At 39.6% G+C, this 27,192-nt stretch overlaps 1 long non-coding RNA gene across 1 annotated transcript in view; it reads right to left on the bottom strand.

Moving 5' to 3' along the window:
- Positions 1-15,697, bottom strand: part of LOC115265441 (uncharacterized) — a 57,511-nt gene extending 41,814 nt beyond the window's left edge. Inside the window, exon 1 of the long non-coding RNA XR_003896670.2 lies at positions 14,634-15,697. This is a non-coding gene — a long non-coding RNA (uncharacterized LOC115265441). The remainder of the gene's footprint in view (positions 1-14,633) is intronic.
- Between the last annotated feature and the right edge of the window lie 11,495 nt (positions 15,698-27,192).

Here is a 27,192-nt window from a genome sequence, read left to right as displayed (position 1 = left end):
AAATTGCAATGGGGTTCCTAGATGATTATGATGATGATGAACCTTAAGATTGGGCAATGGAAAATTGCTTGCTAAATTTAGTTTTTGCTCCTGTTATGGAATCCAAGAAAGAGAAGGAGATTTTGAAGGATCGTTATGAAGTAGCATTATCTATTCCTGGTATTAGAGATATACATGCCGCAGCTCCCTCTTGTGCCGGTTCAATCATAAGTAAAACCGTTTCCAGTCCAACTTCGGAGTCGCTTTTCAAAAAAAAATAGCGCAAAAAACACGCACACAAAAGGTGCAGTGTACACTGAAAGACGGCTTGCGGTTAAAATTGCTATTCAAAAGGGTAAATTTTAATACATAACGCCATTAAATTTGTGCAGACTGAGTTTCATTTCAATTCAACAGATTAATGTCTCTGTTGACCACCGGATTCAAACCAAGAACCTCGTGAACACCAGGCTACCACTCGGCTATCGTACCGGTTGATATGAAAGGAAACAAAACACACACACACACACACACACACACACACACACACACACACACACACACACACACACACACACACACACACACACACACACACACACACACACACACACACACACACACACACACACACACACACACACACACACACACACACACACACACACACACACACACACACACACACACACACACACACACACACACACACACACACACACACACACACACACACACACACACACACACACACACACACATACACAAGAAGCGTTTAATCATGGTAAATTTGAAAACATCTTAATACTGATCATTACCGCAAGTCGTCTTTTAGTGTAGCAAAGTAAAGAAATCAGAGGGCAATGTGTGGATATCTGAAACAATTATTTTTTGAAATAAATGTAACGACACACACGTTTTTAATATGCTTCAAGAGTTCATTTTATTTTATCAGAATATTTTCTCGCTAATCGGCTCAGTAGTTTCCGAATCCATAAGGGTCAGACAAACTGATAGACAGACAGAAATTCATTTTATGTATATAAATATAGATATACCCATATTTGATGATCTGGCAACACTGTCATATTTTCTTTTTCATGTTCTTTCATTTACCACAGTCTTAATCAGTCCAAAGGAAATTGCACCTGATTTCTTAGCTTAGCTTAGCTTAGCTTAGACTGACTGTACATGTCAATGGTTGCTACTCCGTGATTGATCTGATCTGGTATAAATTGCACTATGATTTGGATGAATGAGGGGCTGGGATAACCATTTATTCTCAAAGTACAATTTTAGCATATCATACATTTTTGATCAATAGCGGCGCCGGTTAAGTCTTTACAGTCAGTTGGGGAGGGGAAGGAATGTTAGAGTGTGATGGTTGCTGCTACTAGAGACCGAGAGCACTCTTCTTCTCCACAACCACCACGGGAAGGGTGTTTGTTAGTGTGGTAGGATATAAGATCTGGGAGTCACCAAGGTCAGTGATGCGATCCACGGATAGGGGATATTACAGTGTAAGTGAGACGAGATTTACATTGTTAAAACATTCGGGCGATACACTCACAGCAAGGGTTTACACTCATACTCGCATCCATTATTCATTCTTCCACGCCGTTTAACTCCAACCGCGGTTTATATTTTAGTGTTACTCACCCCTCAAGAAACGGTGTAAACACAACAGACCTGACTCTAATTTTTATGTTCTAGAACCGCTCCCGATTTCTTAATCACAAGAGGAATATTATTAGTGTTCAATTCGTCTGTGACTTCCCTCCGTGCACACTCCGTTTGCAAAGTTCATAGGAACTGCTGAATTTCAAAGGCAAGGGCAGTATAACAACCCCCTTGTGAGACTTTTTGTTACCACCCTCATTCCATAAATCCATTGTAAATTAATGAACGGCCCCATATCAAGGAAAACAAAAATGTGGTCTAACTGGAATATATATTCTGTAGAGGCTGAAAAAGCTGCCACCGACATCAATGCCAAGTGAATGTTACAGAACTCATTGATCCCCCTGAGCAAGTCTTCGTTTCTGTTCATTCACTAGTAAAAGTGTGATAAATGCACTCTTATGTACTAACGCTTTCGACGGTATTTATATCAAATGTCAAATAAAACATCGACCACTAGTCAGAGACTAAATCATAGCGGCAGAAAAATTTTCGCTGTTCGTCGATACTCTGCTGCGTCTGGTTATCCTAAACATTAGATAATATTTTTTGGTTTGTAAATGTTTTTCATAAGAGGCTGTTCATAAACCACGTAGACCAAAATTTGGCCATCTTAGACCCCCCCTCCCCCCTCGTAGACTTTTGTCCATACAAAAATTTTGAAATTTGTATGAAGCGTAGACTTTGGCCAGACCCCCCCTCCCCCCAAAAAGTCTACGTGGTTTATGAACGGCCCCTAATTAGGTACAAACTATGAAATAATAATTTGAATCTTTTCGACAGATATACATTGACTAGAGAGATCATCGGATAGTATGGACGTATTGCAAAACGCTTACGGTGATATATTTTGGTTGCTACCGATTCCTGGAGATGGGAACTGTCTTTTTGGTTCTGTAATCCACCAGCTTTGTTGCGCAAGTCCGAATCATCAGCATTTTGGCGCTTATCGAAGTCAGTTGCGAGATGCTGCGGTAAGTGAGCTACGAAACCGCATTGATTTCTACGTGGTTTATCTGGCCGTATCTGCCGAAGAAGCTTTTGAGGATCCTTCGCCTGTTGCCAACAAGATTGAACGGTTCCTGGTGGCTCTGGAGAGTGATGGGTTTTGGGGTGGAGAAGAGTCGTTGGCTGCGATCTGTAATCTGCATCATGTGGCTATTATCGTGCACCAGATAAACGGTACAATCGAATTAACCCCAACAGTTTCCGAAAACCAGTCTTGGAGAGTGCTAGACATATTCTACAGGAACCTTCCAGGTTTCGTTGAGAAGACACATTATGATAGTGTGGTAGCTGTCCGTCGTCTTCGTCAGGTGTGTACACTTGGTGTGGAATGACCCATATTTTGTCTAGGGGTTTTCGACTGGAAATGGTTTGCTATGGAAATTATGACTTTCTCAGTCTAGGGAATCCAAACGATTAAATTTGCATTGCCCGACGTTTCGGCCTGGTTTATTTGGCCTTTTTCAAGGGTAAACTAAAATATATTTTGTCATCACTTCATAAGTGGATGGTCCCAACCCCGGCACTTGCAATTTTTCGTCAGTTGCTCTTCCCCATGAGAGCAGCTAACGCCTAACGATCTTTTGAGCATATGCTCCAATGGACCCATAAACTTGGGTATCGGCTAACGGCAACTCATATTGGACCCCCAAACGGACTGGAAAAGGAGCAAAAGCCACACATTAACATCCTCGTGCTCATCATTCTACCATGGATGGAGTAGAATAGTGATAGCAGCGCAAAGGGTCGATACAGTAGAATTAGAATAGAATACATTTAGGCGCTGTACAAAGTGTAAGTACAGCTGCCAATTAGAATCGCTCACGCAGTGCCCTAGTGGTCGAAAGAGCTGTAAATTAGGTTAAGTGATTGAAGAATAAAAAATAAATAAATCCACCGATCTGGTCACCCTAATCCCAATTCTCATAATTTGAGACAGCGCACCGAACGCTGGATTAGGTACGATCCCGTCGTCGTCGTCGGTGAGAGCTCTACTAATTCGATTATTTTGGAAACCATTTCATCGGGACGGTGCACATGCCCGCCAAGCTCACCCGAAGAAAAAAGGGTCGAATGCATCAGCTGCAATTTACGATCGATCCACGAACTGGCTGGCTGGTTGGTTACCTATCATACGTCTACATTGTATCGGAGTGAACCAAGCTCGTCGTGACCAATCGGGAAACATGAAACATGGCTGGCAACTTTTCACTTTGCCCTAGCCAGCCAATCATCATTGCAAGTTTACCGGCCGTTTGTCTTGGTCGTCGTCGTCCGTTTTCAGTGATACAATGATGGGGGGACAAGCAATAACAGGCTCATTATCACACAGGTTGTCGTTGTTGAAGCTGACCGATCGCCGATCGTCGTCGTCGAAGTCGATTGGGGTTGACCATGAAAAAAAACGCGGACGACGGACACGCAATGTCAACCTCGTTTGGGGCCTGCTGTTGGCAGCAAGTACTCGCACTGCGCAGAAGTTGGCATGCTGCAAGCGTTGATAATAAGCACCATGAAGGGAACCAGGCCGTCCGTCACACCACCACCGCCGGTCACCAGCGCGACCGATGTGCAGTGAAAAACGCGCAATTTCTGGCCCTGGATTGGAATGCTTCGGTTCAGGTGAGTGATTGCGGTGTAGTGGGGGAATAGGGGATGCTGAGCGATGATGGTGAGAGACGCCGATCAAGTCGTTATGACCGATGCGATGGATGTGTTGTATGCACTCGCTTCCATAGGACCGCATGCATGCAGCTGCGCAAGTGTAATGAGTGTGTGTTGTGTATGGACTGATAACCGTAATGAAAATTCAATTTGGGACACGTGCTCAAAACCTTTACGCAAATTACATGTTGGGAAATATTGCAAGAAAATAACCTACATTCATTGCGGAAGTTTGAAGGTGTACTGGGTTGTCGAGAAGTAGAGAGAGAGGGGTTTTGAAAATTCGAATTGAATTTTCATACCTGCTAATATCTTGACTCAGTATCTTGACTTGTATCGAAAAGATGTAATGCTAAAAATTACCTAGATATAATCTATATCACGGATATCTTAATCTACATATAAGACCTCTCGCAGGGATTTATCTATGAAAATATTCAGAAAATCCTACTGAAAATTTTGCATTGGAGCGGATCTGGTGTGATGGTTAAAGCACGTGACTATCACGCTGAGGACCTGGGATCGAATCCCACTCCCGACATACTCACAAAATGTGAGTTCTTTCTTCGGAAGGGAAGTAAAACGTGGGTTCCGAGATGAACTAGCCAAGGGCTAAGAATCTCGTTAGTTTCATCTTGTCATTTCTCCAGAGAATGCTGTAGGGATTCGTCCCAGGATCCCTTCTGGAATTCTTTCCGGTATTCCATTACCTCATGGGATCCTTTCATGTTTTCTTCTAAGGATTCCTCCAAGAATTCCTTCCGTGATTCTTTCAGAGAGTCCTCCACAGTTCTCGCATGTATTTCACTCGGAATTACTTTAGGTATTTCTCCCAGCATTTTTTCTCTGATCCTTTAGGTATTTCTCCCAGGTTTCCTTCAGATATTGCTCCCGGAATCTCTGCATTGATTGCTCCCTGTATTTCTTGATTGACTCTCCTCGGGTTTTCTATAGAGATTCCTCCTCTGAGATACATACAGATTATTTCCAGGATTCTTCCCGGGATTCTTTAAGGTTTTTTTTTCTCAAATTGCTTCTTAGATATTGCGGATTTTTAGAAAAAAATCCACTCTGCGGTAGCCGCCAAGTTCTACCGCAGCCCACGCTGTACAGAAGGTGATATATTCCCGAAATCTGACAGCTTTTTGATGACGTCATTCAAATCGTTCGTATGTGATTTATGTAGTACTCCACACCAATTTGATCAACGTTCAAAACGATAAGAACGACGTCACATGTTTACATTCAAAATAGATGTTTACATACACACTTAATTTAGATTACCGAGTTCGGTAATTTTTCGACGAGATTAGAACTGCTGAGCACCGAGCTCGTTCAGCAAAAATGTATTGTTTACCTTTTCCATACGATTTTGACAGTTGTTTTACTGAACATCAGTAAAATCGATTACCGAAACTACCGAGATCGTACTACTGTTCTAATCTCGTCAAAAAAGTACCGAACAGGTAATTCAGAAATAAGTGTGTAGGTTACTAGCCTGCCTTGTGATATTTATGCCGTGACCGCAGCCATGAAAATCATCTTGTCATTAAAACTGAAGGCCAAATCAAAGTATGCTTGCAAGGTGAACTGCTCTGAAAACCAACAACAAACAATCATCATCGGCGTCGTAACCAAGGCTATCCAAGGCATGACTTGGGTAGATCGATGATACCTTAGTGAAAATCAGTAGTCTGACAGCTGCGGTAGCTTTTCGTTCTACCGTAAAATGGAAAGTTTTCTCTAAATTAGCAATACTACACAGATAGAAATAATGAGATTTACACGTCATGTAAACTTCATTTTAGTCTTGTAAACTTACTGTTACGATGGTTTACATGATATATCATGTAAATTTGCGTTATATGCCATGCAAATACTCAGAGTCATGCTTAATTACATGACATATAATGTAAGTTTACATGAAATTTTATGACATTTACATGATATGTCATGTAAACTTCTGTGATATCCCACGCTCCAATCATGTGCATCATATGTCACACAACTTTACATTCTTTTTTCGATCTGTGTATAATTGATTTTCCCGGGATTCTTCACTAGTTCCTTCCAAGATTCCTTCTAATTTACCTCGTGATTCCTTCTGTTTTTTTTTTCAGGAATAATTGTCGAGAACCCATCGGATATTCTTCCATGGTTTTTGTCTCGGGACTTCTTCAGAGATTTCTTCCTTCAGAAATTTCTCCTAGAATTTCTTCATTAAAACCTTCAGGGAACTCTTAGAGATTTCTCCTGGGATTCCTTCCGCCATTCCTTAAATAATTCCTCCCGGAACTTATCCCGGCATTCTTTCAGGGTTCCTCCCGAAATATTTTCAGGGCTTCCTTCAGAGATTGCTTCCGATGTTCCTTCATTGATTTCTAATATGATTCCTTTGGAAATTTCTCCCTGGGTTTATTTTGATATTTGTTCTGAGTTTCAGTCAAGCGAGCTTGCTGTTTAATGAAAACATTCGTGATACGATAGGATTTGCATTCGCCATTGAATACGTTTTCATCCTATTTCGTTTTGTCAAACAAATTTCCCGTTCTAATTGCACACGTACACACTTGTCGATTTTTAGAAAAAGACGCGAACATCGTCTTCAGCCAGAGGCTGTACAGGCTGAATGAAACTTAACACTAGACAAGGGATATACGGAGCATGCACCAGTGGATGCGGAGAAGAAACTATCCTAACGAAAAGTTTCATCGTCCGGAGCGGGAATCGAACCCTCACCATATAGCGTGGTGCGATCAGAAGCTTGGTGACCCTAACCGCACGGCTACGCGGCTCCACATTTTCCGTTGAGCAAATGCCTTCCAGCTTCGCCTTTATTTTCATCGCCTTCGATGATGTCGATGAGCTTATCGTGAAGCATCGTCGGCTGAAAACTTTTATTGGTATAGTGTCGGTATATATAACATCTGTGTTCATGTCCAGCATTCGCGCCGTAGCCTATATAATCAACCCATTCGGTTAGGTTCAGCTGTTCGAGCGCGCGAGTGGCGGCACTGTCAGATGTGTACAAAATCGTTCTAGAGTTACATCACTTTTGCATCTGGTCATAGCACAGTTCAATCGCAAGCGATCAAAATACAGTCGATAAGCAAGCAGTGATGAGCACTCGTGAGGTGAAAATTTGCAACATTGTCGTCAAGGATTCCTCCAGAGATTTCATCCGGGATTTCTCCCTAGATTTCTTTATTGATTTTTCCCGGGATTTGATTCATGAATTTGTTTTAGCATTTTTTCCAGAATTTCTTCAGCAATTTATCCCGGAATTATTTTTGGTAATCATTTATTGATAACTCCTGGGACTTTGGAATCCTCTGCCGAAATTCCTTCAAGGAATGTTTCCGGGATTCTCTCAGGGATGTTTCCCGACATTCCTTCTGGGATTCCTTCTTGGGTTTTTGCACAGATAATTTCCGATGCTTCATTAAGGATAACTCCAGGATTCGTCTTGAGTTTTCTCTCAGGATTCCGTCATTGATTCCTTCCAGGATCTTTTCATTGATTTCCCACAGGATTCCTTTATAGATTCCTTCCGAGATTCAAACAAGGATAAATCAAGGATCTTCTTGGGTTTCCTTTAGAAACTTGTTCCAGATTCTACACTGATTTCTTCTCGAATTCTTCTGGCACTCTTTCAGGTATTTCTCCCAAATTTTATTTAGGTATTTCTATTGAGGTTCATCCTGGATCTTTTCAGGGATTCCTTCTATTTTTTTATAATTCCTTCACTGATTCTTTCCGGGTTTGCTTTCGGAAATCATTTTCTTATTTTTTCGGAATTCCTCCTCAGATTCTTTTATTAATTTAATCAGGATTCCTCCAGCAATTCCTTCAGTGGTTCTTCTGGAATGCCTTAAGAAATTCCTTCCTGGATAATTTTAGGGGTTTCTCTAGCTAGGATATTCAAAATGATTCCTTTTGAGATTCATTCAGAGAAAACTCCCAGATTTCTTAGGGATTTCTTTAGGGAAGTCTACCGATATTGTTTCATTGATTTATCTCTGCCTTGGCTTCCTGGCTTCTATGAATTCCTTCCGGAATACCGTCAGAAGTTCTTCCCAGGATTCCTTCGTTGAATATCCTCGAGATTTTTTCATTGATTCTCTTCCGGTTTCCTTTAGGAATTTTTCGCGAGATTCTTTGTGGTATCCCTCTCGATATTCATTTGGTTATTTTTTAAATATTTTGAAAATCTATGATTTTTTTATTCTTTATGGATTTGCTTTAGGGATTTCGTTCAGGATTCTTTCCGGTAATCCTCCTGTGATTCTCTTATGATTTCTTCACAATATTTCTCTGATTTTTTTCGTGATTAGTTCTTAGGTTTCTCCTAGGATTACTACCGGGATTCCTCCAGTAATCTCTGACAGACTCCTCTTGAAATTCTTTCTGGGATCACTTCAGAACTCTTTCATGGACAGCTTCCGGTATAACGTCGAAGATAACTGCTGCCATTCCTCAGGGCTTCCATTTCGAAATCTTCTTCGAGATATCTTTAGAGATTTCTTCCAGGATGTGTTTTGTTGCTGAATTTTGTTGGTACATGCGTATTGCATAGCTTGTGACCTCTCGCTGTATTGTGAATAAGGTGTTTATACATACATAGGCTTAAATATCTACAGTATCGGACAATAAAAATGCACCAAAGCCGTTTTCCTAAACAAAATAGTCAACTTTAGATTGCCATATTATTCATTACCATAGCCGTTATTATTGCCATATTTTCAGTTATTTCTCAACTGATTGTTTTCATTTTTCTGTGACGAACCACAAAACATTTCAATTATTAAAAACTATGGAAAATTTTCGGTGATAATAATTGATGCAATAGTTACAGACGGTTATATTTTGACAATAAAAATGCACCAAGACAAAACGTCTTATAGCAGAAAATGCAGAAGTCAAATCATGTTGGTCTCTTCAGTAAAGTTAATCGTCTTCACACTAGAAACATATTTATCGAAGATACCATAATGATATGACGCAACATTTTTTTTTTTCTATAAAATTTTATGTCTTGGTGTATTTTTATTGTCAAAATTCAACCCATCTGTAACTTTTTTTTATCAATAGTTATTACCGAACTTTTTCAATAGTTTTCGAAAATTGAAGTGTTTTATAGTTCGTCACAGAAAAATGAAAACAATCGGTTGAGCAATAACTGAGATATGGCCATCTAAAGTTGACTATTTTGTTAGGGAAAGCGGCTATGGTGCATTTTTATTGTCCGATACTGTATGTTTCAAACTATGAGTTCAATGACCCAAGAACTCCTGGGAGTATAATTCATCGGCCCTATAAGCGTAATCATTCTGAAACGTCTTAAACCTTTTTGAAGTCTTTTAAAATGCCCCGGAAGCTCACTGAAAGCCTGTGAAGTCCCATTCCCAAGAAATTTTCTGAAAACCATTCTGAGTTCCCCTGAAGCACAGCTCTGTAAAACTCCTCCAAAACCTCCTGAAAAGCCGTGAAGCATCCTGGAGCACCTTGAAACACCTCTGAAATCCCCATGAAACCCTCATGAAGCCTCTCTAAAAACCTGAAACGTCTTGAAACGTCTCTGAAAGCCCTCTGAGTTCCCCTCATGCTTACCTGAGAGCCTGTGAAATCTCTTCAAATCCCTTGAAACTCGCTAAAACGTCCTAAAATGCCATAATACGCCTCTAAAATCCCCATGAAATCACTACCCAAGATACAGCGATAGCTGAATAACAGTTTGTTAAGCTAAAGTTGACTCAAGAATTGTTTGTTCAACTCTTATACAGCTTAAATGTCTGTTAAAACCTTTCACAAAATATTCCACTGGACCACTGGGTGTTTCGTGTGTTGCCTGTTGTCTCATGTTAGTAATCGTTCTGTCTGTGTAACCTCTGGTTGAAAACGGTGTAGTGTCTTTCTATTAAGTCCTGTAGAAGCCATGTGAAACCTCCTGAAATGTGTTGGAACACCTTCAAAGTTCCCTTGACTCGCTCTGAGGCCTCTTTGCAATCCCTCGAATCTCCTAAAACTCCCTGAAACACCCTACTGAAACGCTTTGAAATATCACCGAAACCTCCCCTGGAGCTATCCTGGAAACCCTCAGGTAAAGCATCAGAGAACCTCTCCGAAACCTCCAGAAGCGCCTCTAAAACACCTTGAAACGCCTCTGAAATCTTTCTGAAACTCCCTTGAAAGCCCTCTAAACTCCTCAAGACTTCACCTTCCTTGCCACTCACCCGCATCAAAGTCCATTGCAACCTTGATATCCATTTAGGTAAAAAACTTATTCGATTTAGGAAATAATTAATTAATTCACTTACGCAAAAAATCTATGTTCCAGACACTTCAGACAGTGTGCCAGCCTGTATCCGCAATAATCGGGACACAGATAAACGGTGTCCGGCCATTTGGCCGAATGACGTTTGGCCGAACGCCATTTGGCCGAATGCCATCTGGCCGAATGGTCGTTTGGCCGAAAGCCGTTCGACCGAATTATGTTCAAAAGAATTCAGAGGAAGTTTTTGACATTCCAACTACCAATATGATCATCAGAAATATTTCCTTCTTTTAATCATAGGCTCTTCTTTCTAGTTTTGACATTCAGGGATGAGTTGGCGTTGAATCTGTCAATATTTTATCAAAGATTTTTCCTTCTTTGAATCATAGGCTGTACTATCGAGTTATACTGATGCGAGGAATAGTGACATGGTCACTTAAGTTCATCATTTATTTTCGGCCAAACGGCATTCGGCCAAATGGCATTGGGCCAAATGACCCGGAACCCTTTGAATCGTGTCGTAGAGGAAAGATTGGCCCACTGGGACTTGGCCTGCCTGGCTTCAACTTAGTGTTCTTTGAGCACTTCTACAGTTATTAATTGAAGGGCTTTCTTTGCCTGCCATTGCATGAATTTGTATATTGTGAGGCAAGTACAATGATACACATGCCCTAGGAGTCGAGAAAATTTCCCCGACTGGAACGGGAATCGAACCCGCCGTCTCCGGATTGGCGATTGATAGCCTCAACCACTAGGCTAACTGGAGGTCCTAGGATATCCCGACTGATATTATACTGTCTATTGAACTTTCAGAAGACTTACTGGACATGATAGAATACAATTTGTAGCTTCGTGTGATGATAGAAGTTACCGTTACACCCGTAGACTTTAGGATCTAAACTCATGAACAGTTTGGATGACCTAGGATATGCCGACTGATCTGATACTGTCCTTAGAACTTTCAGAAGACTTGCTGGGCATGATAGATTGCAAATCGTAGCTTTGTATAATGAAAAAGGTTACCGTTACGCCCGTTGACTTTAGGATGTAATCTCAAGAAGTCTAGGATATCCCGAAAACATACTATGTATCAGATTCTACCCTTTTTACACTGTTGAGGGGGTAGAGTAGAGGGTTAGGGTTTTGTGGGTAGGGTATATGGGAGGCTAGTGGGTAAGGGTGAAGGGTAGGGTAGAGGATTAAAGTAGATGATAGGATAGAGGATTGGGCCGACGGTAGGGAAGAGGGTGGAGTAGAAGGTAGAGTAGAGTGTTAGGGTGAAGGCTAGAGGATAGGATAAACTGATAGAGGGTTAGGTTTGAGGTTGGATTTAGGTTACACGGAAGAGTTGAAGGTGGAGTAGACGGTAGGGTAGAGGGTAGGGTAGTGAGTTATATTAACGAGATTTTTAGCCCTGGGCTAGTTCATCTCGGGACCCACGTTTTACTTCCCTTCCGAAAGAAGAACTAACATTTTTGTGAGTTTTTCGGGAGTTGGATTCGATCCCAGGTCCTCGGCGTAATAGTCACATGTTTTAAGCATCACACCAGATCTGCTCCCGGTAGTGAGCTAAAGTAGAAGCGGGAAGATGGTAGGGTAGAGAGTTTGGGTAGACTGTAGGATGGAGGATATTGTAGTGATCTGGGTGAAGGCCTAGAGTAGAGGGAATAAGAGACGACAAGGTAAACGATAGGGTAGAATTTAGGGTAGAGGGCAGGGTAGAGGGTTGGGTAGACGAAAGGATCAAGGATTAAGATAGAGCGTATAGTAGAAGGTTGGGATATGGAGTAGAGTGGAGGATTAGGGTAGAGTGTAGGAAAGACGATAAGGTAGAAGGTAGAGTGGAGAATAGGGTTGTGGGTAGGGAGTAGGGTGAAGAAATGAGATGGAATGAAATGAGATACATTAAGGAAGTTTTTCCACGATTTCTTCAGGTATTCCACTCGAGACTTTTCCTATGATTCCTCCAGATGTTCCTTCCAGAATTCCTATAGGTATTGCTCTTATGATCATAATATGGAAGCAATATTGTACAGGTTTTGAGAACCGTTATAAAACCTAATACCTTTTATTTTGGTTTTATGATGGTTCTAAGAACCTCTTCTAGTCTATTTGACTAAAAACTGTTACTTGGATTTAGAGATAGATTCTCACTGGGATTCCTTCCGTGATTTCTTTAGGGTCAAATTTTTTTTATGCAAATTAAAGCTGAGAAACACCTAAGACGTTAATGGGTAAAACACGGATACGTTCAATGCTTCGTGTCAGCCATTTACTCTTTGAAGGAAGAGCGGACTAGCATGCAACACCCAGTGACACAGCCGAAAGCTTTTCGGCAACTACGGCGGATATCAAATCTGCGCTTCTCAGCACGATGCGACTGAATGCTTGGCGACACAAGCCGCACGACCACTAATCCACACGAAGTCAAATAAATATGACTGATAAACGAAGATCGTCTTAAGACTTTCAATCAATATGTTATACAATCTCAGCCAGACGCAAGTACATGATCGCTATCAATTCAGTATTGCTGTGTGCGCTCAAGATGCAAACGGTGCCCAGTGTTGCTAAGTTAATAAAGGCAACTTAGCAACTATAGTCAAAATCACCGCCAACCTAGGATTAAAAAGCTCCCGTTGACATCGGATTACTTGGTAGAAAATCTTACCGCATTTGGTGTTCCCGCATATGATATTTGCATTCTGAATTCACACAGCTATAATTTCTTGGAATAACTATGTTAACATACTCTTAGAACTACCAGCAAAAAACGAGCAGCTGTTTTTGCCATGTTTAGATTTTCTAGCTAGGATATCCAAATTATCATCGAATTTGGACTTTTGTGGTCAACAGGATCTACAGTTCTAGTTAAGATTAGGCTTGATCTTGATTGACCAACCATAGTCGCTACTCCAGTATAGCTAGATCAGCTTCACTCACACAAGGAACCGATGAGAAAGCTGCTTAGGACTAACAGAGATCTTCAGTGTGTGAGTTTTGATGATCTTTTATTTTTAGGCGCCAATGACGCCTGCTACGTCAGGTTGCAGGTCAACATGAGAAAAGGGAGGGAAGTGATGATTGCAACCGCTTGTCCACTTTAGGCGCCTGCATAAGGTCATGCGGAAGTTTGAGAGTTGTTTTGGAATGTTTATTAATGGCATAGGGGTTCACGCATTGGTGCGTGGATGCCAGGCGTAAACTGATAGATTGTACCGTGAGGTCGCCATTATCCGCTCGTTTCAAATGATTTATATTCCAATCGTATGAAACGAGCGGTAAATGATGACCTCACGTTATTACTGTACAATTTGTTTGGTTGCATAATTTGTATGCGTTATCTGATAGATTGACACTGTGCTGTGGAAGTTGAAAGAAGGGAAATGGCTTTTGCAAGTCGTTCCTGATTCTAGAGATGGCTATGAAAACACGGATATAAGGAGATGTATATGAAGAGAAGAGAGCGAAAGTAGATAAAAGACACTACATCCAGAGTGTGGAGCTGAAACGAGCTCAGATATATGATTTGACAAAAGATTAAGACCATTTCTAGATTGTCATAACAGAAGTGTGTTTTAGGGTATATATAACTGATGAATTAATAAACTAAACGGTACCATTGAAATGAAGAAACGTTTCTACTTAATTGAACATAAGTTAGGAAAATGCAAAAGAGGTTTTAATACTTTGTGCAATGATATATGAGTAGCTATGAAAGATGTATAGTATAAGCAATGTTCACATAGATATAAAAAAATAGCGTAATTTGATGACTACTACCCGAATTTCAGCACTGGAAATAAACTACCATTTCGGCCAACATGACCGTTTTGTATCAAAATTGACTGCTAATTTAATTGTTTTGACCGGCACTGCAACTGCTTTATCAAAATCTAATTATACTGGGACCGCATGTGTTACTGATATGGTGCAACCTCATATGCCTTTATTAAGTGTTTAGAAGGCAACTTGAGAGCATTGATCGTTCAAGGCAATGGAAGATTTCAGAGATCATAATTAAGCTTACCATTCAAAGATCAGCAGTATGTAAATGACTTCATATCCATTTGAGCGTCATGCGTAACACTTTTAACGATTCTTGACATAATCACTATTATTTATCACCCTCACGTACGATGGTCACTCCCCTTCGATTCGTCTACGGACAACTTAGTCCCACTTTACCACTTAGCACCGTTGACTGCGCACATGCCCCATGTGCCGTCGTTTCAACTGGAGCCAAAGCTTCAGACCACAAATCCAACAACGTTGTCATCCACGTCGTTCTCTCTTCTCGTTTGGAATCTCCAACCATGCGTTAAATCATCTCACTGAAGGGAAGCTGCAACCGTGTTTACCACTGCACTAACTGACTGGCTTACTGACGTTGGTATTCCGGCCCGTCCGTCGTCCGTAACGAAGGTCCCACAGCTCCTCAAGAGCAAGACCAAAACCGAAGAACAGCGGAAGGACGGGTTAAATTAAAAGTTGAAAAACGACCGAAAAAAATGTCACGTACATCCATAAACCTGTTACGCCGATTGTCGTTGATGTTCGCTGATCGTTGACCGCTGACAATTTTTCTTAAAGATCTTAAACAGTCACACACCCGGGAAGCACGCACGGTACACACACGTACTGTGGAATCGCCTCGAAAACTGCGACGACACAAGACCGAAAGCCCGAAGACGACGACGACGACCGAACTCACATGTGCTACTACACAAATCGCGCCAACGACTTGAACTGATCGAGCTGCTCAACCCGAACGGCTCCAAGACCCCAAAACAGCAGCCCAGAAGCAGCAGCAGCAGCGGCAGCCAGTCAACCAACATGATGAAGTGTTTGTATACATACTCGAACCGAAGAAGGATGGAGGAGGACGAAGGAGGAAAATAATGCATCGCGTGCGAGAGGGAGAGAGGCGGGAGGCGGTGGATGCCATATTATAAGACAAGCCCCAGTCTCCGGGCAAGACGGGTCCTAGCGCAGCCGATTGCCGCGAAGTGCCTTATGAGAAATGTTCGGCGAACACAGCCAGTGCTCCGTCGTACCAATACATGGGCACTCGGGTAGCAGCGGCCGGTAATTAGAACATCAATGGCTTTTCAGTGTTGTCAGATCGGCTTAAATTATACCAAGTAACATTTTAAGTTTTGTACGGCTCCATAAGTGATCATGAAACTTTTATAAAACGTGCGATAAAACTGTTTCATACATTAAAACCTCTTAATAACCTCTTTAAAAGCATCATCCGGCTAAGTGGACCACTTTTGGAGAGGTTTTGCAAATCGCATTAAGAGTAGCAATGAAACTGTTTTAAAACCTAGTTGAAAATTTTTCCATAGTGAAAAGAGGTTATGATGAAACTGTGACAGTCAGAGATGCAGAGAAGCTTCTTCAATGACACGTGAAGTTCATGAAGAGATGTCATTCGCAAGTAGAAAGCGATCCACGGTGTGTCTGGTAGAAGAAATTTATTACAAAAAAATGGGCATCGCTAATTTTTACGCTACGTGAAAGTTGACGCTACCAGCTTTCATTCAAGCCTAACATCGAAATATTCCATCGGGGGAACTTTTTCATACAAAAATTGGGTATGTTTGTTAAGTAGAAATAGGGATTAATTTGGAACCGTTCATTTTGTATGGGGAAAAACAGTATTCTGAAAAAGTTGTTCGGGATCCCTCGGTGGTTTTTTTTGAGGGACCCTGCAAATGAAAGCTGAAAGCCTCTATTTTTGAATAGCGAAAAATTTGACGATGCCCATTTTTTTTTGTTATAAACTTTTCCCATACACACGCCGTGGATCATTTCAAAGTAATAATTTAGTAGTTATTGGGTTGCTATGCTTATGCGCATTTAATTTTAGCGTGCATATTGGGATAGCAGAAACATAAAATTAATGCGCCTCGAAAATGGTGACTATTATCATTTTGGAATGAAATGAATCAATTTATTAATTTAGTAAAACTGTCTCGAATTACAAGAAAACTCAGCTCAGAGAGAGTTTATTTATATGAGCATGCTATAGAAATGACGTCAAACTATCAATTCATTGCTAATTAACATTGCTTATTAACTATTTTCTATTCACGTTATCTAATTGTTCAATATGGCGACGACTATATTTAGCGAATACAAAACGAAAGCAAGTTTACTTTTATGATGACCGGAATAAACCTAGCAGTGTCATAGTTTCTGTTTATCCACCAACAGATGTCGTTGTTAATCGAACGGATCGCCATCTGTTGAAAGTTTGAACAGTTTTATTGTGGTAATAATGAATGCCACAAGGATTACATATCGGATAGTTTTGTTTACTCTTAAAATCTGACTTTATGGATATCTTCAAGTATAATATTAAACATTTCATCAATGATTTTCATAAAACTGATCATAAAGAACTAGAACATAGAACTTTATGATCTACATCCAAGTAACAATCTTGATTCTATTTGGTTTTATTTGTTTTTATGACAGCTTTATCACAGCATTGTATAGTCTAATTAATCTTATCATGGCTTCTTCTGAGCACAACTTTTCTTCATCAATATGTGGTTTTAAGACTATCTCCAAGAATACTTGCAAATCAGTGCATGAAACCACTAACACAATAAGAACTATTGACCTTAATGTCAGTTTTAAGAGGCTCTCGTAGTTATCTTCAATTTTTAATCACTCTTGAGCAAGAGTAACTGTTCTCGAGTGTGAACAGTTTAGTAAATGAAAAAAAAAACCTCAGCATCAGATTCCAATTTTCGTCGATCCACTATCACATCGGCCCCGAGACCCGACCCTGAAGTGGCGCATCGCCAAATTCCTTCGGTTTCAGCATCCAAAAGGAGGTAGGTCTGATCATTGGACGTCAATTACCGTGCAATCGGTGAAATTCATCGGATTGCAGACACTGATAAACAATTACCTACCTTTTGGAAACGCCGACCGGAGGAACTTGGCACTGTACCGCACCGGGATGACCAAATGCTCCCGGTGGCCAGCGGTATCGGACTGCTGATGCAATTCACCGAAAGGGGAAGCCAAGTTGTCGGCCCACAACACCACCACGGTGCGAAAGAATTATTTTGTTTGTTTACAATTAACTACAAGACTTATGACGTTCTCGATGGAGTTTGCATAAATCCGCATCAAGAACGTCATAAATCGGAGTACTCCCAAATGCAGGAGAACGTGCCTCTGGAGCCGACCTACTGATACTCCTAAGTAATACTTCATACTCTTGATTAAGTTGAAATAAATTTAAGGCGATTTTATGTTTTTTTTTTTATGGAGAACGTTATTAAGGCGAAATTGGAAGCATTTCCTCTCTGTTTGGTTCCTGATTTTTTATTAAATAACGAAGCAATATTTTCAAAATCGGTTTTCGTGCATATGTAGAGTATGGATAAAGGTATCTTCTGATTTTTTTTTGTAGTGGAAAATGTTTTTCGTTTATGCAGAAACCATTTTTGAATAAAATTCCACAAAATAATGGTTTCTGCAAAAATGGAAAACAGTTTCCAACTCAAAAAATTCAGAAGATACCTTGATCCATACTCTACATGAGCACGAAAACCGATTATGAAAATATTGCTTCGTTATTTTATAAAAAATCAAAAACCGAAAAAATGAGAAAATGCTTCCAGTTTCGCCTTAATCTGAGTACTCTTGAGTTACGCTTTTAATGCTTGCTTGAGTTGAAATGAATTTAAGATAATCTTATGGTAATGTTGATTGAAACCAGCAAAAAATAATGGTTTCTACATGGATTTCATTTTTTCGCCTAGAAGATAACTTGTGCAGTTTAACAGGATTTAAGAGAATCTTATAATCAGTTCTCCAAGACTATCATAGGTTAGGCCTCTTTCGTCTTAGGGCGGGTTTATGATTGTGTTGACGCAGTAATGCAGAGTATTTGGGTTATGTGTGGTTTTAAAGAATAGGTGTTGAAGAATTCTTCAAAAGCATTATAAAATTAATTTTGTTACTTGGGAAGGCTCTTCACAGTGGTCAGTATTCATCCTACTTGTGTGATACCCTCCTTCGGTTCTAACCAAAAATTTATTCGAAATGCAGCGTATATTGAGATTTTTAAAATCCTCAAAACACCGTTAGTAACATTCATTTTATATGCGGACTTGCCTCATGCTACTGAAACTCAGCAGGAACTCCTTGAGATCTTCTGGTACCCCCTTGAAACCCCCTGAAATACCCCTGAGCCTCCCTGAAGCGCCTCTTCAGGCTCCTGAAGTCACATGAAAGCCCTGACACTAGGCTGCGGCTTATTTTTCAAAAGTTGTCGAAACCAGAAATTCGTAAACTATTCTGGATTCAAATGACGTAAAAAGAGAAAGTTTTTTTTAAGTTTGATTTATTTTTTTCTTTTTTTTTTACAAAAAAAAATAACTTTGGGTCCTGATAACTTTTTAACCGCTTGACCGATTTCAAATCTTTTGACGTTTTGTAGATATTTCTGTTGCTTATCTATGTTCTGAACAAAGTATTTATTTTTTTTTCACCAAAAACCGCCAAAACATGCCTTAAAACTTGATTTTTCCATGTGAAATTGGAGTATAGGACCATTTTTTGCAAATTTTAACTCCGAACCAGATACTAAGCATCATATTTAGGAATATGGAACACAGTGGATAATGGTCAAGCGGTTAAAAAGTTATCGAGGCCCAAAGTCATTTTTTTTTTGTAAAAAGAAGAAACAAATAAATTAAATTTAAAAAAACTTATATTTTACGTGACTTTGGAAAAAATTAACATTCTACAAGTTTATTCGAAATTTAATTTGTGAGAGATTCATAAAAATATTGAAAATCAGTTGAAAATTGAAAAAGTTATTACACTTGAAGTGAAAACACCTTTTCCTTGCTCGAAAGTTCAACTTTGAGGCGACTGCGCCACCTCTGAATCTCAATATTTTTAGCTCAAACTCAGAAGTTTCTTTTTTTACGTCATTTAAATCCAAAAAAGCTTACAAATTTCAGGTTTCGACAACTTCCCCCTGATACCCCCCAAAAATCGTGTAGCGTTCCTGGATTCCCCAGAAATTTCTTGAGACGCCCTGGATTCTTCAATAACCAGCTGAAATTCATTAATACGACACTGGGACCACCTTGACACTCTTAAACCCCCAGGGACTCTCTTAGAACGCCCCTGGTATCAGCAGGTCGGCTCCAGAGGCAGAGGCTTAGAACGCCCCTGAGATCTACTAGGACCCCCTGAAACTCTCTGAAAGGCCCTGGTAAATCCTGAGACCCCTTGAAGCGCCCTGGACTTACCTTACCGGTCAGGCTAAGGCATGAGTGACCGCTGCTGTAGATTGGAGTCGTCTCCCCAGAAACCCACTGGGTTTCGCATGAAACGCGCCTTATGTCTACTGGTAGCACTTGAAACGCCCCTGAGACTCTCTGGATTTCCCTGAGACCACTTGAAACCCCATTTGACCCCCTTGAAGGCTGCTGAAAACCCACTCAAACGCCCTTGTTACCTTCACATTATACACCTTATACGATCACTGCACTACTGGTTGACTGAGACGCAAGGGCTGCCAGAAACACCTCTGAGATCTCCTGGTAGCCCCATGAAATCTATTGGGATCCCCTTGAAACGGCCTCGAGACCTACACATTTTCTTATCCTTTTTGACTTTTAGTGGTGGTTGGAGCGTTTGGCCAAAAAGAAAAAGTAGATGAAGAAGGAGGAGGATGAGGATAAAGGAGATTTTCTGACAGATTTATGGAGTGTCTAATAGAGTTATAAGGTGTACATATATGGGGTTTAATAGGTCATATTGGTTAAAATGTCAAATGGAATTTAGAAGGATGGTGATTACGGAAGAAGTGAAGAAAAAGAAAGATTTTATTCGGAATTAAGGAGAGAGCAAAAGGTGTTTTCAGAAAGGCAAGAGAGTTCAAAGAGTGATTTCAAGGGAGATTAAGGAAGAGGGTCATGCGAGAGAGGCTATAGAAATTCTGTACGAGATTTCTCCATAAATTTGTCGAAGGATTCTTTTAAGAAATCTTCTATGGATTCCTTCCAAAATTGCTGCATGTGATCCTTCATAAATAAATTCCTCCTGGAAGTCGGTCTGAAACTCTACGTAGGACTCTTTCAGAAACTTCTCCAGTGGTTTCTTCAGATTATTTCCAATAATTATTTAAGAAATTCCGGATATTTTCTCAAGAATGTATACTGAAACTTCTCTAAGATTCCTTTTAAGTCGATTTCCATGTTTTTTCTCTGAAACTCTGCCAGAGGTTATTTTAGAAATGGTGTGATATATTGGCTATAGTTAAAATTCATGAATTAGAAGAAATTAAAAACAAAATATTTTAGAAACTCTTCTAGAGTTTCATTGAGGAAGTTCTTGGAAAATTTCTACAGGGATTACTTCAGAATTTCTACAATAAATTCTTCTAGTGATATCTTTAGAATATCTTGGAGAAATCCGCTCAGAAATTCGTGCACATATTTAACAAAAGGAATTACTCTAGGAATTCCATTGAAAATTTCCACAGGTATGAGTACAGGAACTTCTTCAGAGATTCATCCAGAAATTCTTCCAGGAATCCGTTCCGAGATTTAACATAACTGCTTTCAGTAATTCAGGCAAGAATTCCACCAGATATATGTACAGGAGTCCATAAAGCGTCTCCTGCAGAATTTCCTCCAGATTTTGCTCTATGCATTTTGATAGAATTCTATCCGATATGTCCTGCAAGAATAGCTAACTCAAAGCATTTCTTCAAAAATTCTATCAATAATTCCTAGGAAATTCTTCAGAAATTTCTTTGAAAATGTTTGAATATTTTTTTTTTCGGGGATCTTAACAGAATCTTATGTATTATTTTCACAGATTGCTCTGAGAATATTTCCAAAAAATCCTCTAAAAAATTATGAATGTAAAAAGCACATTGAGGATTTTTTAACAAAGTTCCTGGGATTTTTTTTTGTTCAAAAATCTCAATGTTTTTTTTTTTATAATTTCACAGCCCTCGAAATTTTTACAGCTATGTATCCAAGAAGTTCTTCAGAAATTCCTACTGAGATTCCTTAAAGAATTTTCCTGAGATTTCTTCAAAAATTTTTCCTCTACAGATTCATGCATGAATTTTTCATGAGATGCCACAGGGAATCTACCGAAGATTTATTCAGATTTTTTTTCAGGGTTGCTTGCAGAAATTTCAGCTAAGATTACTTTTGAAATTCCTACAGGTGCAGGTTTGGGAATTTCTTCAAGAATTTCAACAAAAGATTTCTCATAAAAGTTTTTTTCATTAAGTTTTTTTAAGAAAATCTTCTGTAATTTTCATTAAAATTCGTTAAAAGATTCATACGGAAATACTTTAAATGTTATTTCCAACAATTCCTTGAGAAATTCCTTCAAGGAAGCTGTTGCTGCGTCAGAAATATATCCTGGGAATCCTTCAGAGATTCCTTGCAGAGATTGTTTCAGATATTTTTCCAGAAACTGCATAAACATAATTGGAAAAAAACATTGAAAGAATCTCTGGAGGATCGTTTCGAGGAATACTTTAAAAAGGTTCCTGATGATGCCTTCGGAGATTCCTGGACATAATTTCTGAAGTAATTTATGAAGTTATCTCTGGAGAGTTCCTGGATGAATGCCTGGGAGAGCACATGGAAAAAACACCTTTCTCCTCAATTCCTAGAGGAAAGTATTTTCAAGGAAAAAATACTTGAGAAATTTCTGGAGTAATTTATGGAATCTTTAGAAGAACTACTGGACATATCTCTGAAGGAATTCGCAGAATAATTTCTTATACAATTGTTGAAGTGATTTGAACACAAAATGATTTCTGAAGAAAACCCTTCAAATACAAAAAAAAAAAATCCTGCAGAAATGTTTTGGAGAATCACCATTTAATGATGTTTTAGAAGGAACTGAAAAACACTTTGCAGGTATTCAAGGAAGAAAAGAGTAACTTTGGCAGGAATTACTGGGAGAATTTTTCAAGAAGTTCCTCCATCGGAGTTTAGTTAAGAGTTAACCTAACAAGAACAGTGACAAACCAACGAATTTAAAAATATATAACGACAGACACTTTTGATAGAAAACAGGCCACTATTCTCCCATTGATAAAGGTAAAATACGCTTGCAGAAACATCGCACAGTAGTAACTTAAACTGTTTTGACTGAGTTCATAAGACTCAAAGGCAAGAAATATTTCCGAAATCTTGAAGAATTCCTGGAGAAACTTCAGATAATCTCGTAGGAATTTTCTAGAGACGTTTCTAAATAAATGCCTGAGAGAATGCCTTAGGGGTTCTCAAACTTTTTCAGTTTGCGACCCACTTTTGATTTTCAAAGAATTTGACGATCCACCAGCACGAAAATTTATAAAATTAATCATTTTTTGCAAAACTAGACTGCTTTTTTAATCAAATACATTTTATCACTTTCGTAGGTTGTGATAAACTTACGTTACATAGCACTCAAACATGAAAATTTATTTTTGTTTATTCATAGTGCTCTTTTAGTTTTTTGGAAAAGTCTGAGAAAGGTTAAGGAGCCCAGTTAGCAGCATAACTCTAAGTCTTAAAAATTTGAGATAAGATTCCTAGTTTCTAATATATTTAACCAGTCTGGCTCTAAATACAGTGGCAATTTTATGCTTTTGCGAAACTCTAAAATCTACTTTAAAATTTAGAATCGGTTGAAAATGCTTAGATATTCACAGAAAGTGGGTGAACATCAAGTAGTTTCTAGAATTATAGTACTGTAGGATGATCAGATGAGCCCTCTTTAAACTTTTAATGATATCCTTCATACACACTTATTTTTTCATTTTTATTGAAATCACTTTTCAGTTGTTCCGTTAAAGTTCATATTATCGACATTCTATTGAGTTTCTTAGAAGTTTAGCTTTACTGAAGTTCGGTAAAAGTAAGGTTTCTTGTCGAAGTTTGATATTTTTTTTGCTGATTTTGCTGAGAATGCTACCTGCAAGCAACAACTTGAACTCCTTTTTTCCAGAACACAAGTAAAATCTAAAATTTTATCCTAATCTTTAAACTTCCGATTGAAAACGCATAGTTTTAGATTTTAGATTTCAGAACGCATATAGTAGTTTCAATATTCAATAGACTCCAGACAAGATTTGTAATACAAAAATATGAATCTAATTTAAGTAGAAACCGAAATTCTAGAAAAAACTTTTCTAGAAATGAATTCTCCAAGAAAGTATTTGAAAATTAGAATATGGCTAGCAATAACATTCGACATAAGTTAATAAAGACTTCGCGACCCATCAAAAATCAGCCCGCGACCCACCAGTGGGTCGCGACCCATAGTTTGAGAAACGCTGCCTTATTATATTTGAAGAAACATCTGGAAAAATTTCTACAATAATTTCTGGAAGAGCTGCTGAGAAAATGTTTGAAATTTTAAGGATACCCCTAGAGGAATTTCTGGGATAATCCACTGAAGAATGTCTTGAGAAATTTTCAGAAGAATTCTAATAGAAATACAAAGAAAAACTAATGGAGCAATTCCTTCAGAAATATTTGCAGAAATACATGAAGGAATATATACACGACTGTAGCAATCTTTGAAGGAATTTTCCTAGGAATCTCTGAGTGAATCCCAAAAAGGAGTTTCTGAAGGAATTTCTCAAGTGGATAGTCGTGGAAAGTTGTGAGATGAAACTTTTGGGAAATCTCTTGATAAAAATCTTCAAAAAAAAAAACAAAATATCTTAGGAAAATGTCTGGAGAAATTTCCAAAGAAAAACATAGACAGGAATGCCTTCCAAAGAGATACTTGCAGGAATCTTTGGAGGAATTCTTGCTGCAATTATTCTTAAAAATTCTGCTGAAAAATCTTTCTAGCAAAACTTCGGAAAAAAAATCTGGCGGTGTCCTTAGAGGTAATCGTGGAAAAAAATCTAAAGAAGTTCATGAGAAGAAATATATTCTAGAAACATTCTCGGAGGAATCGTTAGAAGAATTCTTGATGAACTGATAAAAGAAATTGCTGCAAGAATGCCCCTTCCACGATAACTGCAAGAAAAATCAGTGAACAAAAAGTCCAAAATATTTCTGTGTTAGGCGCCATTTTGAAATCATTCCTATGGAGGCGCCGAAATTTAGAAACCATGAGTAAGCAGCTCCAATTCTACTATGACAGCACTGGAACCAGGACAAGCTTATCGAAGAATCCAATACTTAACTTTATCCAAGGGTCAAAAAGACGCATTATCTGTGGAAGTTGTGCCTACTAAGGGCTTCAGAAGAAACGGCGGTCAAAACGATTATCCTCACAACAAATAAACCATGAAACGCTAATAAGAACGGTAGTCCTCTACGGACACGAGACATGGACCGTTCTCGAGGACGTCCTGCATGCACTAGGAGTTTTCGAGCGACGCGTGCTTAGAACGATCTAAGGCGGTGCAGTGTGCAGGAGAACGGTGTTTAACGGTGAAGGATGAACCACGAGTTCTTAGTACTCTACGGCGAACCCAGCATCCAGAAAGTGGCCAAAACCACCCAAATGGCCAAAGAGTATGTTGCAAGAGTGCCGCACAACACCTCTACAAAATTGATCTCGAGTCTTGTGGCGTACTTGTGTTGATTATGTGTTATACTATTATGATATAAAAAAATAAAGGTATCAATTGATATGTATTCATAACTCTAGATATACTAGGTCTTCCATGAACTTCCGCGAGTTAAGACCTTAAGGTCTACAAGCGTACTCAATGGACTCTTCTTATATGACTGAAATGATACAACATGCTACAGATCCATGGAACATTGTTCTGTAGAGAACTACTTTCCAAAGATGGTCTAGTTCCTCCAAAAACTTCCAAGAGTAAAGGCCTTAAGATCTACAAGCGTAATCAATGGTTTGCTGTTACATTACTGATACGTTGTAACATTCTACAGATCCATTAACCATTTTTTCTGTAAGGAACTAATGTCCATAGATGTTCAAGGTCCTCCAAGAACTTCCACGAGTAAAGACCTGAAGATCTACAAGCGTTATCAATGGTTTGATGTCACATTACTGATGCAGTATAACGTCCTACAGGCCCATTGAGCGTTGTGCTGAAGAGAATTCCTTTCCAAAGATATGCTTGGTCTTTCATGAACTTCTGCGAGTTAAGGCCTTAAGATCTACAAGCGTAATCAATGGATGGTTGCTACATTTCTAATACGTTGTAACATCCTACAAGTCCGTGAACCATTTTTCTATAAGGAACTAATTTCCATAGATGTTCTAGGTCCTCCAAGAACTTCCACAAGTAAGTATCATACCCCTTGATTTGTTTTCTTTTTCTTTTCTAGCACCACTGTCACTGTCTCACACAAGCACACCGCATTGCTCGATCAATCGGCAAGTTGAAGTCATTGCGCGAGTATTGAAACACTACTGCAACTAACAGCAGCGTCGGTCGTCATCCAACTCAAGCTCTCCGGCAGCCAAGTCGTTGCTGCTGCTTGGTTGCATTGATTTCGTGGGGTCCATTGCGGTTGATTGCACAACACACAAGGATAAGTGTCCACGTCACTTGCAATGACACTCGACAACTGGAGCCATTTGAGAGCGAGCACATTTGATAGATATTTCACTCGCCTAGGCAATAACTCTCTACTTGCGGCGGCAGTGGGTCCTGCCTGGGTTCGCACCGGTTGGCCATCGCCGTCGTAGTCGTCGTCGTCGTCGTCATCGTCAAAGAGCGTGGCAATGAGCGATCTTTCGCATACGGGTTTTGTTTTACTGACCGGTTGACTATGGGGACGACGAGAGCGGTGTGGAACCCGGGTTGAAGAAAGTCATATGAGAATGACAATTTGTGTTTCTGAGATTGAAAAATTCAATGGAATAGTAATAATCATTCTTTAGCATTACTAACTTTAAAAATTGTCTTCACAATTGAAAAGCAAACGAGAGTATGGGAAGATTCTTTGGAGCGAGAGCATTGCACCATTGCACAACGATAATTACTACATTTCACGTTTGTTACCTCTTTCAACTCGGGCAGTAGTTGTTGCTCATTTAATTAATGTCGTTGCCAACTTTGTGCTGCTAGGAAGATAAATTAGACTGAGCCAGAGCGGCAGCAGCACCTTTCCTCGCCAATTCACCACCTTAAACTCTTCAGCGCAAGAGCTTAAAGAAAGAACATGAGCAGCAAAGCAGAGCTAGAGCTTGTAGTTCTGTATCGAATGTAGGGAAACCGGAAAGGGGAGTTCATAAGCACGAATTGGACGAATGAATATGTTTGGGGCCGGATAGTCATTAAGTAATAACGCACATATCATCACCGTATTGGAGCTGGGTGATAACGAGCGGTTAATGTGTAAAGAGGTGCTGAAGATATGCTATGATTGAATAAGCATTATAGTTTTGATGATCGTTCAAAGCGTAATTGTTACTCCGCGATTGACCAGAACACTTATAACTAGACGTGTGCGCCGAAGCTCATTTCACCGGCGGCGGCGTATAGGGTAATTTGAGGCAGCGGCGGCGGCGACGCTGGCGTCACGCCGTATACCCTATTCGGCGGCGGCGGCGGCGGCGTAGCCGGCGTGACCAAAAAAAAAACA

Source organism: Aedes albopictus, chromosome 2 (assembly GCF_035046485.1).
Source record: "Aedes albopictus strain Foshan chromosome 2, AalbF5, whole genome shotgun sequence".
NCBI lineage: Eukaryota > Metazoa > Arthropoda > Insecta > Diptera > Culicidae > Aedes > Aedes albopictus.
Note: the sequence above shows the minus strand (reverse complement) of the source record. Positions and strands in the feature narration are given on the sequence as shown.